Here is an 18,025-nt window from a genome sequence, read left to right on the forward strand (position 1 = left end):
GTTTTTTACCCCATCAGCAGCATGATATAGGAGAAGAGACCCTGATTCTAGCGATGTGTCACTTTCTGAGCTGCTTGCTGCCATTTTGGTAAAAATCACAGTTTTATCTTCTGCAGATCTTCCAGTTCTCTGAATGCTGAGCTCTGTATAACCCCAAACACACCACTGATTGACAGCACAGCGCACACAGTAAGCTGCCAATCAGTGGTGGGGACGGGGTTATACAGAGCTCATGAATATGCTTGACTACCTGGCAGCAGGTTTACTAGTCCTCTAGTGATAATTCCCTGCTGATAACACAGTGATTTTGCAAAAACAACACTATGCAGCCCAGTAAGTGATACATCACTGGTCTCTGGTCTTTTATTATGCTGCTCTCAGATTAGGTGGCAAAAACTTGGCAACAGATTCCCTTTAAGGCAGGGGTTATATGGCGACTTTGCACACGACACAAGTCACATGACTTGCATTTTTTTTTTGTTACTTGCTAGCTGGGTTGGCAGCACCCTGTGGGTAACAATCCGACCTCATTAACCTGTTTTATGCTGTGATGTAGCAGCAGCATAGAGTAATCTTTACCAAAGTTGTCATGTAGCCACGGTCTAGTGCGTATAACATGCAAAGTTTGAAGACTGGAAAAATTGGATTGTGCAGGCAGGGTGCACTAGGGGGATCGTCAGGGAATAGCAAAAATAGGTCTTGTTATACATTAAAAAAAACTGCAACTTGAGAATCAAAGGTCATTTCTGCACAAGAAGCAGGACAAAGCATTTTATGGCTCCTCGACCAAGTTGTAAATCAGTACTGTGATTTACAGTGTGAGGTGCAATATAGAAAATGGATTGTTATTCTGAAGTCTTTCCTGAGTGTGTGAAAACTCATCTGAGGCGCAAGGTGGGTAAAATCTGACCCGGCCAACATCTGCATAGGGTTGGCCAGTGTGCGCCATGTTTACAATCGACTTCCGAAAATTGGAGCTTCATGGTAAATATAAGATAACATCTTCCATTTCGTTGTACAATGAGTAATAAGCTTTTCGAGATTAGTTTCTCTGAAGCCTGATGATAAAAATATGGACAACATTCCAGATTCTCTCTGAACTTTCAACATCAGAGGCTACGTCGCTCATACCCTCCAAAAACCCCCAATCCTCTACTGCAGCCCCACCTATGTAGCTTCAGTAGGCACAGCTGCACAGCTGTACAGCAGACCGTACATCTGTTCTCTATAGCAAGGTGGATAGATGTAGCATAATGTGGTTTCTACTACTTGACCGGGATTGAGGTTTCCAGAACTTGCACTCGTCTGCTAATTCATTGTAATTAATGGGGGCAGAGCAGGATATTCAGTTTTCGAAGAGGGGAAAAATCCTGCAACGTGAATCGAGTTACACAATACACGTTCAGCGGCCGTGAATATCCTATGAGACTGACCAAGAATAAAATTAAAAAAGACCTGTGGATTATGGGATCATTTCTCTTTCCCATACAGTATGTGCCAGATTTAGAGTTGTTATGGGTGTATTTGTTGAGAAACATGCAAATTGTCTCTTCAGAAAAGAAGAGAACTACAACTCTAGTGCCACCTATAGGAAGTTGCAATCCTAAAAGTCAATATCGACCCTTTAACAAGCCTTATCACATGACTTAGGATAATAGCCAAAGCCAAAATCTCAATTTGCAGACACTGTGTTTTGGGGTACTGCCCATCGTCAGTGCAAAGTGTGAGATATAGTTTGGCTGGGTGAGAGGCGTCTGATCGGTATCCAAAATGTAACGTTTCTCCTTACGGAGAGTGACATGTTAAGCATGTCAAGGTGAGATGACTTGTAAGCCACAATGATCCTCTGGAAAATATGCAAATTGTCTCTTCAGAGAGGAAGAGAACTAGAACTCTAGTGCCACCTACAGGAAGTAGCAATCCTAAAAGTCAATATCGATCCTTTATCAAGCCTTGAGAAACATGGAAATCCAATTTACAAAATCTGCACAGCCATCTTCTATACGTGAAGTGTACAAGACAACCTATCCCTACATGAGCCAAAGACATAAGTTTTAAAGAGTTATTCCCATCTAATAAAATGGTGGAATATTTCTAGGATATGCCATCACTTTAGGATATGTGGAGTGAGGTCTAACCTCCACTGCTCTCTGTGGGTCCCGAGTATAAAGTAGCTGCAGTGTTGAATACTCTTGTAATTTTTCCCCATAGAGTAGGGCTCCCGGATACTAAGCTGTGCAGGGAATTGCAGCCAGCCCTATTCACTTGCATGGTACCACGCTGCAGCTCACTGCACAGACTGTGCCCTGGAAATCCCTGGGTAAGAAAAAAAAGAGGAGATAAAAGGTGATGAAGCACTAAAGTAGAGCTACAAACATATCATCCCCAGTATCAGCACGAGTGCCATTGGATACATCTTAATAATAAAGTGATGGCATGGCACTGTGGGGATCTGCCAGTTTCCGAGCCAGGAAAGAAGGGTATGTATGTGTTATACATACTCCCGGCCAGTGGGTGCGGCCTCACTTTCATACACTTGTATTAAGCGAGGCCGCACCTTCTAGTTGGCCACGCCCACTGACCGTCCACGTCACTAGACGGGGTGCAGCCTCGCTCAATATAAGTGTATGGAGCAAGGCCGCGCCCGCTGGCCTGGAGTATGTGTAACTCATACATACCCCCTCGTCCCGGGTCTGAAACCGGCGAACCCCCGCAGCGAACATCACGTGCGCTGGGGGTATTCATAAGTCTGCAGTCACACAGAGTGACTGCAGACTCAATTTGGACCGGAAAACTCCTTTAAGCCAGCCATCAGATGCAGAACAGATCCATAGTATGAATGTTTTCTGATAGCATTACAAACTACGCACAGAGGAAAAAAAAAACACAAATCATATACAGTGGCTGTAAAAATCTACACGCCTGTCAAAATGGCATGTAAAAAAATTTGAAAAAATAAATCATTTTGAGGGTGGTGAGGGGGGAATAAAAATAACAAATTTGTGGTTGCATAAATGTGAATACCCTCTTATAATTGAATGTGTGGTTATGTTCAAAACTAGCCAATCACATTTAGAAGTCGGTATAAATCATATAACATACAGTACAGACCAAACGTTTGGACAAACCTTCTCATTTAAAGATTTTTCTGTATTTTCATGACTATGAAAATTGTACATTCACATTGAAGGCATCAAAACTATGAATTAACACATGTGGAATTATATACTTAACAAAAAAGTGTGAAACAACTGAAAATATGTCTTATATTCTAGGTTCTTCAAAGTAGCCACCTTTTGCTTTGATGACTGCTTTGCACACTCTTGGCATTCTCTTGATGAGCTTCAAGAGGTAGTCACCGGAAATGGTCTTCCAACAATCTTGAAGGAGTTCCCAGAGATGCTTAGCACTTGTTGGCCCTTTTGCCTTCACTCTGCGGTCCAGCTCACCCCAAACCATCTCGATTGGGTTCAGGTCTGGTGACTGTGGAGGCCAGGTCATCTGGCGTAGCACCCCATCACTCTACTTCTTGGTCAAATAGCCCTTACACAGCCTGGAGGTGTGTTTGGGGTCATTGTCCTGTTGAAAACTAAATGATGGTCCAACTAAACGCAAACAGGATGGAATAGCATGCCGCTGCAAGATGCTGTGGTAGCCATGCTGGTTCAGTATGCCTTCAATTTTGAATAAATCCCCAACAGTGTCACCAGCAAAGCACCCCCACACCATCACACCACCTCCTCCATGCTTCACGGTGGGAACCAGGCATGTAGAGTCCATCCGTTCACCTTTTCTGCGTCGCACAAAGACACGGTGGTTGGAACCAAAGATCTCAAATTTGGACTCATCAGACCAAAGCACAGATTTCCACTGGTCTAATGTCCATTTCTTGTGTTCTTTAGCCCAAACAAGACTCTTCTGCTTGTTGCCTGTCCTTAGCAGTGGTTTCCTAGCAGCTATTTTACCATGAAGGCCTGCTGCACAAAGTCTCCTCTTAACAGTTGTTGAAGAAATGTGTCTGCTGCTAGAACTCTGTGTGGCATTGACCTGGTCTCTAATCTGAGCTGCTGTTAACCTGCGATTTCTGAGGCTGGTGACTCGGATAAACTTATCCTCAGAAGCAGAGGTGACTCTTGGTCTTCCTTTCCTGGGGCGGTCCTCATGTGAGCCAGTTTCCTTGTAGCGCTTGATGGTTTTTGCAACTGCACTTGGGGACACTTTCAAAGTTTTCCCAATTTTTCGGAATGACTGACCTTCATATCTTAAAGTAATGATGGCCACTCGTTTTTCTTTACTTAGAATTTGTATTATGGCAAGAAAAAAACAGCTAACAGTCTATTCAGTAGGACTATCAGCTGTGTATCCACCAGACTTCTGCACAACACAACTGATGGTCCCAACCCCATTTATAAGGCAAGAAATCCCACTTATTAAACCTGACAGGGCACACCTGTGAAGTGAAAACCATTTCCGGCGACTACCTCTTGAAGCTCATAAAGAGAATGCCAAGAGTGTGCAAAGCAGTCATCAAAGCAAAAGGTAGCTACTTTGAAGAACCTAGAATATAAGACATTTTCAGTTGTTTCACACTTTTTTGTTACGTATATAATTCCACATGTGTTAATTCATAGTTCTGATGCCTTCAATGTGAATGTACAATGTTCATAGTTATGAAAATACAGAAAAATCTTTAAATGAGAAGGTGTGTCCAAACTTTTGGTCTGTACTGTATGTTTAGCTCAAAGCCAGCACTGCCCATCACCAAAAGAGGACCATACCCACAGTGAAGCATGGTGTATGCATGCAAGTATGTTTTGGGACTGTTTTTCAGCAGGAGCTTTAGTCAAGGTGTAGGGAATTATGAACAGTTACAAATATCAAGTAATTGTGCATCAAAGCCTTCAGGCTTCTGCTTAAAATGTAAAATTCTTCTTTATCTTCATCTTTTAGCACAAATCAATAAAATAATGGCTTCACCAGAAGAAGACTGAAGTATTGGAAAAGTTCAGCTAGAGCCCAGACCTGAATCCAATTGAAAATCTGTGTGTTGACCTGACGAGCGTGCTGTACACAGGAGATGCCCTTCCAATCTGACAGATTTAGAGCGCTACTACAAGGAAGAGTGGGCAAAGACTGACAATTCTATATGCCATGCTGATAGGCTCCTTCCCAAAAAGACTGAATGCTGTCATAAATTTAAAGGCTACTTCAAAAAGGATTCATTTAAATAAGGTGCATATTTATGCAACCACAATATTTTAGCCACCCGAAACTGTAAAAATTCCAGTTTGTTTTTCAATTGATTTGTACAGATCCTAGGTGACAGAAAAGGTTGAAAAAGTTCTGAAATGATTCTTATTATGATTTTTTTTTCTACACGACAGTCACTGTCTGCAGACTTTTGTGCCAAACCTAGATAACCCATTTAACTTTTTTTTTTATTTTTAACTATGCTGCAGCAGCTAGAATCTGGATGTGTGATATAATGGTGATCATCCTAATCAGACAGACTGAGTTAAAGGGTTATGATGTAAATCAATAGCCATTGTAGGACAGGATGGAACACTAAATCCATAGCACTCATCCAACTTTTCATGCTAGAGATTTGTAGTGCAGTTATAAAGCGAGCCACTGATAAAATGAGTGCAGTTGTTCTAACTACTGGAACACTTGTCGGGAAATGGGGACATGAAAATAGATATTTATCACAATAGGAAAAACTTCTCCCGAGGAGAGTACTTTCTATTGGGGATACAATGTATTGTAAATGGAACAAAAAAGCCAGATATAAAACATAAGGTCATTTTCTGATGACATATTCCCCTTAATAAAGATAGCAATATGCAGAATGCAGTCTATACACTGTACAAAACATGAATTTGACCCTTGAGGATACACCATTTAGTAAACCATGGCATGACTTCCACTTTCTACAAGAGCAAAAATGAAAGGCGTGTGAATGTGCTCATGTCTAGTTTACAACATTACCCTAGAGGCGATGTGACCAGATATTTAAGCCTTCCTTGTAAAACTCTTCTGCTGCAACTTCATTCCATAGAGACTTGCTAGGAAATCTGACATCAACATTTAAGACAAGCTCATTCATTTCCTAACAGGTATTGCCATAAGACTTACACAAAATAAATCTATACGGCAAACTTTAGATTTTCTTTGATACACATGGAAGTACGGTACTTCATGACTGGGCCATGAACAATGTAAAGTTGGTTCCTAAAGGTTACTCGCCTGTTCTAACTCAGGCTTCTGGTTCCAACCCATGGGGCTAGTTTCCTTTGTGTAAGTCTGTTACTGACAGGTTATTGTAGTCTCCCAACAACCACCTTTGAAATAACTATTTAAGCCAAACTCCAAGAGCTATGTGCTGAGTATTCAGTAAGCATGGAATTCTGTTACCACGTGTACTTTTAGGAGTTTGCCTCACCATCCACTTCACTCAGCTAGCTAATAATCTCTTCAGTGAACTTCTGCTAGTTTATCACCATCTGCAATTACTTCCTAGCTCAGATCTGCAGTTAACCATTAGTCTGCTGTAAGCATAACAAACTATTCCCTGCAAATACTGGAGCTATGCACACAACTCTGCTGCAATAGTGTGTAATCATTTCTGCATGCAAGTAGCCACTGGACCTGTGCATCACGGCTGTTGACTGCATACGTCTCGGGGATTGACCATCTGTCTGCTGATAACATACAACTCTGCTTTTAACCATCTGTCTGCTATAGACTATTGATCTACTGTTCATGAGTAAAGCCACACATTCCTGGCTCCGTGTCTTATGGTGTTTCCTGCTCCACTTGTCAGCCTGTCACCTTGCATACCATGTTGTCCCATTCAACACTAATACATGTGCCATCCCGCTCCGCTGCTCCATCGTCTTTGGTCAATGTTGCTTACCCTGACCTACAGCTTAGAGAATCCACTTCCCCAGGTAAGCCCATAACATAATATAAGTAGCTTCCGTGAGGTCCTTTAACAGTCCAATAAATTGGTTGAATGAGCATTCATAAGAACACTCATCCACAATCAATAGCCCATGTAAACATCCCACCAATCAGCCAGCAAATGAGCAAAATGCACCTTTATTGGCTATTTCGATCACTTATTTAAACCTATGAATCATCATTGTCGGCAGTACATATGCTGCCGACACCATCCATGCTGTATAGTGTTTTCAATTTAAAAAAAAAAAAAAAAACACACAACACACTCTGTCCAGGTATAGTTTATATCAGCCCATATAAAAAGGTTCTGAAATAGACCGATCAACTTGGTATATAGTTGATTGGCAGAAATCTGACCGAGTTACAAGCCTAATCTGAGGCTGCGTGCCCACTATGCGTTTTTCAAGTGTTTTTGATGTGGAATTTCCGCAGCGTAAACGCTTGAAAAACGCTTGGTAATCCGTGCCCCATGATCCCCAATGAAAATCTGCATGTTCTGTGCACATGCTGCGGAATCCGCAGGATGTCCATTATTTGTGCGTTTCCGCATGCGGATTTGAGGTCACAATGCATTTGAAAAAAGCAAGTCAAATCCGCATGTAAAAACGCGTGTACAATCCGCAAGCGTTTTTACTGCCAAGAACATGCAGAAACGCTGCGGAAATTTTCTGCTTCAATTCTGCATCGTGGGCACATAGCCTCATGGCAACCTACAGTTTCAATAGAAAAATACTTATAGTGCAGGACATTGGAGTACATTCATATTTTTAAGACTACGGTTAGAGCTTTTTTGTTGTTAAAGGGAACTGGTCAGCTTCACCAAACCACCACCATGTATTTATTGATCCCTTTTATGGCATTACTAAAAAGACTCTTTCAGTGGAATATTGATTTCTGCATATTCCTAAAACCAATGTTATAACTGCGGTGGCAATATGGTAATTAGCGGGTGACTAGTCGTAGGGGAGGCCATTTTCCCCAGAATAATCATGTTATCACGCCCCTGTGGGCATGAGTGACATGATTTGCAAGAGCGACATCACTGCTGGCCGTTTACATACACCTGTCACCTTGACATTTCACCGAAGCCAGGTGTACGCACCCCAGCTTCATCGGCGCACTGCGCATGGCCAGGGAAGCAGGACTCAGCCACCCATGTGATTTCCAGAGCCAGCGGTAATGGCTGGCTGAATCCTATGTCACCGCTTCCTCCCTATGCATGCGCAGTGCTCCGATAAGCCGGGGTGTGCACACCAGGCTTCACTGCGCATGGTCAGAGAGGCAGAGATCCTCAAAAGAGACAGTGCTGATGCCGCTCTTGCATCAGATCACTCACTGTGGGTGTGAGAACACAATTAGAGGGTCGATTAGTCTGGGGAAAACAACCCCCCCCCTCTAAATAGTCACCCATTAAATAGCATATCACAAGTCCAGTTATAAAACGGATTTTAGGTATATGCAGAAATCAGTAAGGCACAAAAAGGGGGCTTGCTAGGGAGAGTAAAAAGGATCAACAAATACATGGTGGCGGTTTGGGGGACCTGGATTAAGCGAACAGGTTCTCTTTAAGTAGCAACACATATATCCTCCAACACAACATATCAACATCAGCAATTTCAAACCTATTTAAGCGCACCTGTCAGCAGGATTGTGCTCAGTAAACTACATACACTATCAGGTGGGCGACATTACTCTGATTAATATGATACCTTGGTTGATGAACTCCGTGCTGTGGTTCTTGTGTAATCTTTACATTCAGTTTGGAGATAATGATATGCTCATGCTTCGGGGTGGCCAGTGGGGGGCGCTCTATCTGGTGCTCTGCTTCCATATTCATCTGTATGCTCTTATGACAGCTCACTGATCGCTCACTGACCTGCCTCCTATCTTACCTAGCCCCACACTACTAGATTCATTATGTAAAATAGGAGGCAGGTCAGTAAAGGCACAGTGAGCTGCCATATGAGCATACAGATGAATATGTAAGGGCCTTAAAAGAGAAAAAAAAAATAGCACTCACTGGTAAATGTAAAAAACACTCCTTTATTCTTGATCCATAGTAAAAACAGATAGGCAGGGGAGCATGTGATACACTGTTGGGACGATGGCCGTTTCGCGCTTCAACAGGGACAATAGCACCAGGTTAAAAATGGGAGGAGGTGTGTAAAAGAATCCCACAGATATACTGGTATGCTGCAAGGGCTATGAATGGTGCAGAGGTGCTGGTATTTTTCTGCTCTTAGACTGGAGATGAATAAGCAGAGCACCAGATAGAGCCCACCCCACAGGCCGCCCCGTAGCACAAGCACATCATTATCTCCAAACTGAATGTAAAGATTACACAAGAACCACAGGACTGATTTCATCAACCAAGGTATCATATTAATCTGTGTAATGTCGCCCACCTGGCATTGTGTGTAGTTTACTGAGCACAATCCTGCTGACAGGTGCGCTTTAATGCAAAACACATACTACTGACATTGGGTACAGACACATAAGATACCTTTTTAGTAGAACCCCTCGCATATAAGTGTGTTTCTCAGGACAAAAGTGTAAACCAGACAGGGAATCTGACAGGAGCATGATGAAGAAACAGAGACCCTGATTCCAGCTATGTTAGTTTACTGTAGTTATGATAGAGTCACAGTTTTCTCTGTTGCAGAATTAGCAGACCCGCCCACATCACTGATTGGCAGCTTTGCATGTCCATTGTATAGTGACAGAAAGCAGCTAATCTGTGGTGGAGGCTTGGTTGGACCAGGAGGCACAAGGCAGCTTGTCCTGTAGTGATAATCTCCCACTGATAAAACACTCATTGTATTGAAACAGCAAGACACAGACTAATAAGTGAGACATCACTGGAATCAGGCTCTTTGCCCCTACATTACGGTGATCAGATTACACTGTAAAAACCTGCCGACAGAGTGCTTTAAAGAGAAACTGACACATTGGTGTATTGGGCAAATTTCACTAATATTCTGTGTTTCACGACTTGCATCATATTAATTTTATATTTGAGATACTTTTTACATGTTGCCTGACTAAGGGGGTGTAGCCTAATGCGCAACACCATGTACCACAAAATGGATGAACATTGTGGAGCATGCTTCTGCTACAAAGTACGCCAACCAATAACTGATTTAATACTGTTCAGATTCAGTTTATAATTAAACCGCATGAACCAGACTGATCTAGAAGTGAATATCAAGGCTGCCAACCTATTCGGTTCTTCAACTCCCTAATGTCCAGGCCTTAGGGTGAATTCACATTGAGCTTTTAGAGCAGAAACACCACAAGATTTGACTGTAGAGTTTTTGCTCCAAAAACTCAGGGCAGGGTCAAACAAACGTAATTTTGGTCCTAGTGCTTTCTCTGTTTGGTCCATGTGCTGTTCATTTTTTACCAATGTTACGGTTCTGCTCATCGGTATTGGCACCCATGAAGTTTAACTACATAATGTGGAATATATATCCAGAAAAAAATGAATCAAGGGAAACAGTTTTTTTGTATAGAGCACTCCTGTTAAATACAAAAGAGCAAATGATAAACAATCATTTAAAACCAAAAACAATGGGAGGGAAAACTAGAAAAACATAAAGCTTGCTGTGTCACTGGTATTGGCACCCTTTACATTAATTTAGTATGGAAACATATTTTGACTTGCCTGTGGTAAATCACAAAGATTCACCTGTGATTAATGGTCGGTGCCCATGTGACATGAATAAGCCAATGAATGATGACCTCACTGTTTTAACCAGTCACATGGTAGGCCCTGTTCCTTTGTCATAATGGTGCAGACAAAAGGAGCTGTCTGAGGATATCTGAACTGCTATTATTAGAAACACAAGACTTCCAAAGGGTATAAGGTCTCCAAAGACCGTGGTATCCCAGTTTCAACAGTGCACAATGTTATTAAGAAGTCTGCCAGGCAAGGAGCCGTCAAGAACCTCCCTGAACGTGGGAGAAAGAGGAAAATTGACAAGAGATGTCTTCGAAGGTTGGTGCGAATGGTGTAAAAAAAAAAAAAAAAAACACGTCAAAACATCCAAAGACCTGAAAGCCAATCTAGAACAGTCTGGGGTCATGGTTTCAACAAGTACCATACGCTGCACACTAAACCAAGCAGAGCTTTATGGGCGAAGGCCAAGGAAGAAAACAATGCGGAAGAAAAAACATAAAAAGGAACTACTGATCTTTGCCAATGAACACCTTGACAAACAACAATCCTTCTGGGAAAATGTTCTGCAGAGATGGGAAACCGGAGCTGGACCCAAGAAGGGCGAGTACATGATGAGATATTTATTTTATGTATTTTACACACTATTGTGACCACTTTACTGAAGGTGGACATCACCTTTAACCCTGTGCAATAAACTTACAACTGCACATGATAAAAGCCCACAGCCATGCGCCGCAAATATACAGTCCTTGGTTGTTATGAAAATACTTACAGTCTTAAGCCGGCTTCAGACCTTCAGATTTCGTGGTTCGAGCACAGACCGTGATGTACGGACCGAAACTCGACAGCCTTATAGGCATATACAGTGGCTTGCGAAAGTATTCACCCTCCCCTTTTACATTACAACCAGTGATTAGATGAGACCAAAATTTAACTTTTTGGCCACCAAAGTAAATATTATGTCTGGTATCAAACCAACACAGCTAGTCACTACAAGAACACCATCCCCACAGTGAAACATGGTGGTTGCAGCATCATGCTGTGGAGATGTTTTTCGGTAGCAGGGACAGGGAAAATGGTCCGTGTCGAGGGGAAAGATGGATGGTGTGAAGTACAGGGGTATTTTAGAGCAAACCTATTTCAGTCTGTCAGTTATTTAAGATTAGGACGGAGGTTCACCTTCCAACAAGGCAATGACCCAAAACAAACTGCTAACGCAACACTCAAGTGGTTTAAGGGGAAACGTGTAAATGTTTGGAGTGGCCCAGTCAAAGCTCAGACTTTAATAATTCAATTTAGAATCTGTGGTCAGACTTGAAGATTGCTATTCACCAGAGGAAACCAACTAAGGCCACGGTCCCACTATCAGTATTTGGTCAGTATTTTTTCTGAGAACTGGGAGTCAAAACCAGGTGAGGAACAATCAGAGAAAAAAGGTATAATATAAACAAGTGCATGAATTCTGCATTTATCACCCACTCCTGGTTTTGGCTCCCACTCCTGAGAAAAAATACTGACCGGATACTGATAGTGGGGCCGTCGCCTAAGGGTTCTGTCTGGGTCCTGTTTTGCATTAGTTTTTAGACTGGAAAATTCTGCATGATGCGTTTTTTCCTCTATTCTAAAAGCGGACACATAACAGAACCCTGATGGAACCCATAATAAATCAGGCTCCTCTTCTTCCCTTTGCAATTATGCAACAGATGTATTTTGGAAAAGAATTCAGTTTATTTGAACCTCGAGGCCTAACTTTAAAGAGCTGGAGCAGTTTTGCCTTGAGGAATGGGCAAGCTCATATGGACTTATCCAAAGCGACTTGCAGCTTTAATTGCTGAAAAAGGAGGGTCTACAAAGTACTGACTTTAGGGTGGGGTGGGGGTGAATAGTTCTGCAAACTGAAATTTTCAGTTATTTTGCCCTATTTGTTGTTTGCTTCACAAAAAAAAGAAAACCAGATGTTCACAGTTGTAGTGTAGGCATGTTCTCTACATGAACTGATGCAAATCCTCAAAAAAAAGTGAAATTCCAGATTATGAGGTAGCAAAACACAAAAAAATGCCAAGGGGGTGAATACTTTCACAAGCCCCTGTATTAAGCGGTCGAGTTCAGGTCAGGAGACCCACAGTAGGTCCGCACATTGCAGTCTCTACTCAGACCACAAAACATGGCTGCATGAATCCTGCTTAAAGCGGAGCGCATACTGGGTTTGGGAGCTTAGCCTATAGTATACACTGGGAGCTTTATCAGGAGTATACTTTACAATAGACCCCCATTTACAAGATGGAGGCCAACAGCGGGTTCCGTTAGACCTCCATTTACAAGATGGAGGCCAACAGCGGGTTCCGTTAGACCTCCATTTACAAGATGGAGGCCAACAGTGGGTTCTTTTAGCCTATCCCATTTATTTAACTGTAAAAAATATTGTTATTTCATATACAGAGGGCTGTATACTTTTTATTTTACAGTAAGACTGGCGCCAAGCCCAAATGTGAGCGCAGAGGTAGCAGTCACAATACCTACATCCCTGGTAAAAGTGAAATAATGTTGAATTCACATTTTCTTGTTTTTTTATTATATGCAATATTCATAGATACGATTGCTCCTTACACTAATATCCATCCTATGTTAATGCTTCACAGTCTGTTATCTTACATGGAACTAAAGGTTACACAATTTCACTAGTGGCAGAAAGGGACAAATCGGTGGCAAACCACAAGAGTTTTCTTTTCTCTCCTTAGTGGACATCCCGGTACACAAACAGCCTGCGCTGTAAGGGCATACTACTATTATCTCCACCTTGAAGGCAACTTCCAGCACTTGGCTGATGTGCCCTCAGAGAGCTGGGCATCCAGCGATTCTCATACATCTATCATGCGGTGCTACCCACACTGCATATGGTGTGGGGTTTCTCATAGCTTGTTGGTCGGCCACATGATTTTTCCCTACACATTTGTATTTCCTGTAAAAGTAACAGATCCAGCACAGTCTCGTGGTTTCTACATGTAATGGAAACCATGACGTATATGTTAACAGAGGCTTACACTTCCCTAAAAATATATATTTTTAAATGCTCCATTAAGGTGGCCATACACTTGATGAATATCAGACCAATTCATCATCTAATGCAGGGGTCTCACACACGGGGCCCGCATGCGGCTCGCAGGCACCATAGACCCCGATCGCGGCCCCGTCCAGGAGCTGCCGCAGCTGCGCTTCAGTTCAGTGTATTGCTGCGCAGAGACCGGCTCTCTGCGCAGCAATACCAGTGGCAGCCGCCAGCCTATCAGAGGCCAGCAGCTGATATGTGTCCCAGCGCAGCAGCGTATGACGTCACTGACACGCGCAGATGTCAGCTGCTGGCCTCTGATAGGCCGGCGGCTGACACTGGTATTGCTGCGCAGAGAGCCGGTCTCTGCGCGGCAATACACTGAACTGAAGCGCAGATGTGGCAGCTCCTGGACGGGGCCGCGATCAGGGTCTATGGTGCCTGCGGGCCACAGGTGCAGAAAGGACGCCGAGGGAACGGAGGACAGGTGAGAAGAATCTTCTTTTTTTTTTTTCTTTTCTTCTCTTGTATGTGTAGAACAGCACAAGGGACAGTCCTCCAAGAGGGGGACCAGGCTGGAGACAGTCCTCCAAGAGGGGGACCAGGCTGGAGACAGTCCTCCAAGAGGGGGACCAGGCTGGAGACAGTCCTCCAAGAGGGGGACCAGGCTGGAGACAGTCCTCCAAGAGGGGGACAAGGCTGGGGACAGTCCTAAAAGAGGGGGACCAGGCTGGGGACAGTCCTAAAAGAGGGGGACCAGGCTGGGGACAGTCCTAAAAGAGGGGAACCAGGCTGGGGACAGTCCTAAAAGAGGGGGACCAGGCTGGGGACAGTCCTAAAAGAGGGGGACCAGGCTGGGGACAGTCCTAAAAGAGGGGGACCAGGCTGGGGACAGTCCTAAAAGAGGGGGACCAGGCTGGGGACAGTCCTAAAAGAGGGGGACCAGGCTGGGGACAGTCCTACAAGATGGGGACCAGGATGGGACATTCCTACAAGATGGGGACCAGGATGGGGCATTACTACAAGATGGGGACATATCTACAATATGGGGACCGGTATGTGACATTACGACAATATGGGGCCCAGGATGGGAGACATTACAACAAGATAGGGACCAGTATGGAATATTACGACAAGATGGGGGACATTACAAGATGCAGACCAGGGTGGGGCACATTACTACAAGATTTTGGCAGAAAAACTTCAAAATAAAAGCATGAAAAAATATTTTGCCACTAAAAATGCTGCTTTATATCTAAACTAAAGTAACCAAAAAAAGTGCATGTTTTATTATCGCCACATCCATAACGACCCAAGCTATAAAAAATAAACAGCAAAAATGTTCAAAAGGTGTATAGAAAAAAAAATGGCATCACTAAAAATGTCACTTTGTCCTGCAAAGAATGCGGTCCCCCAAATTAAATTTTCTTCCGTGTGCGGCCCATATACCCAGCCGAGTTTGAGACCCCTGATGTAATGTGTAGGAGGTGTCCCAAATCTCCAAGTTCCCCAGTGGCAAATGGTAGAAGCAAAGGAGAGTTTTTGGCATTGATGAAATTGAACATGCCTAATCCTCCGGGGTGGTTTACTCCTGAGAACATATGCAGGTTTGGCCTAGTCTAGCATACATGTGTATAGGAGGTGGGAGAAATGGGTGTCACACCTGTGGACAGTCTGTGCATTGCGATCCAATCTCGGACCAATTTGCACAGACATCTGAATGAGACTTAAAGGGATTGACCAGCCATAGGGTACAAGTCTATGTGACTGCAGACTTTTGCATCCTCACATCACTCATACTGCACACCATGAGGGTTCTCTGGCGCCGGCACTGAGAGCAGCGGATGTGTGACCAAGTATGATTCGCATAAATGCGATCACGTGCCAACTAGATGTGCACAGCCTCACTCAATGCAACTGTATTGAGCAAAGCCAGACATGTCTAGTAGGAATGTGGCCGAAGTATACATACTTTGTGGTTACATGACCATCCACTTCCGATGCCAGCAGTCATAGGGTGAAAGTAGACTTGTACCCTTTGGCCGGTCAACCCCTTTAACGGCTTTCGATGTTGTATAGGCAATCTTAGGGTTCATTCAAATGCAAGTACAAGAAAAACTTTACATCTGAATGAGGTCTTAAAACAGAACAACCATGTCAAGCTGCAGATCTGTCAATGGACTCCAGGCCACAGGATGTCATAAAACTGCCGAGTCAAATAACGGATCTGCAGGACAACGTGGACTTCCCAGCAGATCTGAATGTAATCACCCGAGTGCTGCATCAATACCATTATATATTGTGATTGGGCAATTCCCTTATAGATTCCTAGTATAACCTTATAAACCAGGGTCAGATATATGTGACCAGAAGACCCTTCCGGCACTAATGACTGCAGTAAGTAGGCATCATATAGGCCTGATATAGAACCACATGGTAGAGATAATCAGATGGATTGGGAAAAGAAAAAGCCTAATGGAACTCAGAGGAACTAGCAGCATCACATGATCCATCCACACAATCAATGCACCTCAGCAGATTAGAGGAGGTCAAGCTCTGACGGGAAAGCGGCCAAGACCATACCCTCTGTAGCATCAAGCCAGGCTTCTACACAGACGGCAAATGGTTAAAAATTACTAATGCATTATATATATTGCAGTGCCAGTACAGTGTTCCAGGCTACTAGGACAGGTCTGAGGTGGTCTCCTCCCATTGTATGACCTACAGTCTGCAGCCTCCCCTATAGAGCCCATTCTCTGGACAACGCTCTAGGCTATGTTGGTGCTATATTAATAGCCGGTAATAAATTACATTCAGTCTGCTCCTTATTGCTTAGCTTAAAAACAAGGGGAGACCTTAATAAATCCCACGACTGATCAGGCAAAAGTTAGAAAGAATAAATGGAGAACAAGGCACAATCTCTCCACCAAGACATCACATTCCTCCCTATCCAGTGGGGGCAACATACCAATGATGCCATCCAGCAATGTAATAGGATTCCTGATACCAGTCTATAGTAGGTGGGCTATTGGCGACTCTCAGATCATAGGACGGAGACCAGATCATGATCTGTGACACTGCCAGTTGTAAAATGTGCCCACTTATCTGTATGCCTGGTGTATTAGATAACAAGACGCCTTATCAAACGGCAGTTATGGATGCAGAATCAATTCACCTTACAATCTTCCTAAAATATCCTGTATTTTCCCATCTCTATAGAACCAAAAGCACTGTTCATCCTGAGCTGTCTGGTTCACAAGTGGAGACCAGCACTATTGTGACATGGATTCTATAGCCATGACATGAGCGGGTGCCCGCTTCCCCACCACTCCAGATGTCTATGCTGCACCAGATCACAACTCCCATTGGTGCTGTAATAACTGGTCATTCCTATTCATCCAGACAGAGCAGATCTGATGGGGAAATGCTCTGCATGAAATCCCACTTCTGCTCATTAGTGACCATGCTGGGTCATCATCAGAGCACTGGGGACAGGATGTTATACCCAGCAGTGGTGGGCTAGGGGGGCATGTAGCCCAGAACAGGTGACAATGGATGCTGTAAAGCACACAAGCCATGAGCATTGAGTGGCTCCCAGATCTGCAGAGGCCACAACACACCAAGCTGCAGTCATTGCTGCCCTGCCTGTAGCAGGCCCAGGTCTCCAGGGATGGCACACGACTACTGGGCAGCACTCATCATGGCACGGCCACTCACCTCAGTGCAGGGTGGCACAGGATGGAGAGGGGCTATTTAATTCCTCCTCCTTTAATGCAGTGCACCGGCTGCTGCTCCTCCTGGCATGCTCATGCCCACCGATTCTTCCTAGGTAAATCCACGGGTACCGGGTGCCAGTGCGGGTACAATGTACTGATCAGAAGGAAACAATGCGATCATCCAAGTGTCAAGGTGAGGAGAGAAAGGAATGGGGCTGAGGCTGCCTGGGATCCAGTGTGTGCCCGCAGATCAGTGCCAGCTCTCTGCCCTCTTCCCTTCCATCAGTGCTGCCCGGCCACTCTGCCTATCCCGGAAAGTCAGGAGTTGTTGCTATTGCCAGCAGCTGCTGGTGGCCATTTTTAATCTTTATTCCTCCTCCCTCTTCCTGACTCAGTCGGAGATCTTCCCTCTCCCTCCGTCCCTCCCTTCCCCCTCCGCTGTGATGACACTGCCTGGCTCCTATGTCGCTCCCCTGGCAGCAGAGGAGAATGGATGGTCACTTCCCTCTCTGCTTTGTTGTATTGTCAGGGCACAATGGCTCCTGGAATGCCAGTCTGGACTGTACTCCATGGTAATGTTATGTGCCCCCCCAAGCATCCCCAATCCTGGAATGTGCCATC

At 44.0% G+C, this 18,025-nt stretch overlaps 1 protein-coding gene across 7 annotated transcripts in view; it reads right to left on the minus strand.

Moving 5' to 3' along the window:
* Positions 1-17,821, minus strand: part of WDFY3 (WD repeat and FYVE domain containing 3) — a 353,725-nt gene extending 335,904 nt beyond the window's left edge. For all 7 annotated transcript variants that reach the window (XM_073637114.1, XM_073637120.1, XM_073637116.1 and 4 more), the window contains exon 1: positions 17,406-17,821. The gene's annotated coding sequence lies outside the window, so the exon portion shown is untranslated. The remainder of the gene's footprint in view (positions 1-17,405) is intronic.
* Positions 17,822-18,025: the final 204 nt, after the last annotated feature.

The sequence above is a fragment of the Phyllobates terribilis genome, unplaced genomic scaffold, assembly GCF_046119375.1.
Source record: "Phyllobates terribilis strain yellow unplaced genomic scaffold, ASM4611937v1 Scaffold_1__5_contigs__length_1240528914, whole genome shotgun sequence".
Taxonomy (NCBI): Eukaryota; Metazoa; Chordata; class Amphibia; order Anura; family Dendrobatidae; genus Phyllobates; species Phyllobates terribilis.